The sequence below is a fragment of the Vulpes vulpes genome, chromosome 1, assembly GCF_048418805.1.
Source record: "Vulpes vulpes isolate BD-2025 chromosome 1, VulVul3, whole genome shotgun sequence".
In the NCBI taxonomy this organism is placed as follows: Eukaryota; Metazoa; Chordata; class Mammalia; order Carnivora; family Canidae; genus Vulpes; species Vulpes vulpes.
In genome coordinates this window covers 100,835,267-100,837,922 of record NC_132780.1, presented here as the reverse complement: position 1 = coordinate 100,837,922, position 2,656 = coordinate 100,835,267, and the positions used below count along the sequence as shown (strand labels likewise).

Here is a 2,656-nt window from a genome sequence, read left to right as displayed (position 1 = left end):
GGCCCAGTCGGTTAAGCGTCTGCCTTCAACTCAGGTCCTGCCTCCGGGCCCTGAGATCGAGTTCTGTGGCAGCCTTCCTGCTCCAGGGGGAGTCCGCTTCTCCTTCTGCCAATAAAATCTTTTAAAAATTAAAAAAAAAATAAAATAAAGCAGCATATCTACACAAGTTATTTGGAGGGCGCCTGGGTGGCTCAGTCAGTGACATCTGCAGTGGGCTCAGGTCACAACCGCAGGGCCCTGGGATGGAGCCCAGGTGAGGCTCCCTGATCGCCGGGGAGTCTGCTTCTCCCCCTCTCTCTACCCTTACCTGCTGCCCCTGCGCTCTCTCTCTCAAATAAATAAATAAAATCTTTATAAATAAATAGATAGATAGATAGATAGATAGATAGATAGATAGATAGATAGATAGTTTGGAACTCTACATGAGGGATTTGTCTTATTTATTTATTTATTTATTTATTTATTTATTCAATCATTTATTTCATCAGTATGGACACACAGATATTTATTTTATACTTTGGGTTATACTTTGTTAAAATTATTCCAGCCTTGGCCCCTGGGAGCTCTTTCAGTTGATTCCTGTGACATATTTCCACCTTTTTTTTTTTTGCATTTGATTATGTTTCTCAATACTCACTTTCTGGCAATATAACATGCTCCAAGCTCAACTTATTTATTTCTTGCCCCTGTTCTGGAATTATCAGTTTCTCCAAAGAGCTCTGGTTCCTTTTTTTGGAAAATAGTATTGGAAGCTAAGATGATTGCTACAGTATCCGGAAGAGCTAGTGGCTCCTGAAGTGCCCTTATTTCTAGGCCACTCAACTGACTGGGCAAGGAAATGTGTGTGTGTGTGTGTGTGTGTGTGTGTGTGTGTGTGTACTAGCTTCTGTGTGCATATATACCTACAAAACCTTTTTTATGTAATCTACAGGATCTTTTTTTTTTTTTAAATATGGAACGCTTCACGAATTTGCGTGTCATCCTTGCGCAGGGGCCATGCTAATCTTCTCTGTATCGTTCCAATTTTAGAATATGTGCTGCCGAAGCGAGCACTACAGGATCTATCTTAAGCTAAACATAAATTTATACTGATGCATCTAACTCTATTACAACACTGATCTTTCTCACTCCTCCCCTTGTTTATTTCTAACTTCTCACTCCAATAGCGAAAAACCTGCCTCTCATCATGTGCCATCTCTTTACTTACTTGTTTGCTCCAGTATAGATATATAGTGACTTCAGAATTCTTAACTTTTGCCTAATGGGAAACAACTGTATTGTCTAGAATACAAATCTGTAGTCTCTTTACCTTTGGCTTTCAAGGGTCTAAACATTCTGATGTTATTCAGCTCACTATTGCTTCCCCTGCTTCCTTCAGTAAAGTTGTTTCCTATATATATATTTTTAAGATTTTATTTATTTATTTATTCATGAGGGACACAGAGAGAGAGAGGCAGAGACACAGGCAGAGGGAGAAGCAGGCTCCTTGCATGGAGCCCAATGTTGGACTCGATCCCAGGACCCCGGGATCACACCCTGAGCTGAAGGCAGATGCTCAACCACAGAGCCACCCATGTTTCCCATACTTCTAATGTATTTAGGATCTTTTGTCACATTCTTCCTACCATACTGAGATCTGCTGACCTGCAAAATGATTTTTTGAATTGCATATGTTAAGGTTTATTCTATTGACTGTAAAGTTCTATTGGTTTTGACAAATGCATGCTGTCATATACCCACCATGACAGCATCATATAACTGCTTTACTATCCTAAAAATATCCCCTGTGCTTCACTTATTCTGTCCTCCTTCTCACCTTAAACCTGTGGCAAACCACTGATCTTTTAAATGCGTGTATAATTTTGCCTTTTCCAGATTGACATAATATAATCATGTAAAATGTAGCCCTTATGTACTAGCTCTTTGATTTAGCAATATGAATTACAAATTAAACTGTCTCTATGCAGCTTGAAAGGGCTTTTATTTTCCTCACTAAATAACACACATTGGATAAATGTACCATTATTTATTTATTCATCTACCCATTGAAGGAAAGGTTGGTTGCCTGAAATTTTTGCCAATCATGGATAAACATTTGCATGAAGACTTTTGTGTGAACATAAGTTTTCAGCTGAGAAGTTAACTATTCCAGGTGATCATTATTGTGTTCAATAAGCCCCCAAGGATAGGACTTTTTCCAGGGACTAGAGCTTGCAATAAGATCAAATAGCGATAAGGTTGGGAATGAGGCTTTTCAAAAGATCAAAATACTACCTGTTCTCTGAAGACGGGGATTTTAACAAGCTCCCAAAGAGGTAAATCCTTCTGTTGGCTATGAATGTGCCAACCCTAATGACTACCACACCATGGAGTTAAGCAAAATGCCAAAGGTCCCACTATTCTTACTAAGTTTCATTAGTTTTTCTCAATAAATGCTTTTCAGCTTTTTTTCTGTGCCTTTGGTTATTTGCAAAAGTTCCAAAATGTTTGATTGGCATAATTTGGCAGTATTTTTATTTCTTATGTGAGAGAGAAAACTCACAGACCTCATCACTCCAACTTCTGAAAGTCCCACACTTTACCAAATATAGCTGCCATAGACCAGAAATATACTAAAAACATTGTTTCCTGATCTCTTTCTCTAGACATATAAATT

The 2,656-nt window shown here is 38.6% G+C and overlaps 1 non-coding gene across 1 annotated transcript; it reads right to left on the bottom strand.

The window, feature by feature from the left end:
* Positions 1 to 946: 946 nt before the first annotated feature.
* LOC112913815 (U6 spliceosomal RNA) lies at positions 947 to 1,053 on the bottom strand. Its single transcript, XR_003233733.1, has one exon. It is a non-coding gene; the product is annotated as a U6 spliceosomal RNA (small nuclear RNA).
* Between the last annotated feature and the right edge of the window lie 1,603 nt (positions 1,054 to 2,656).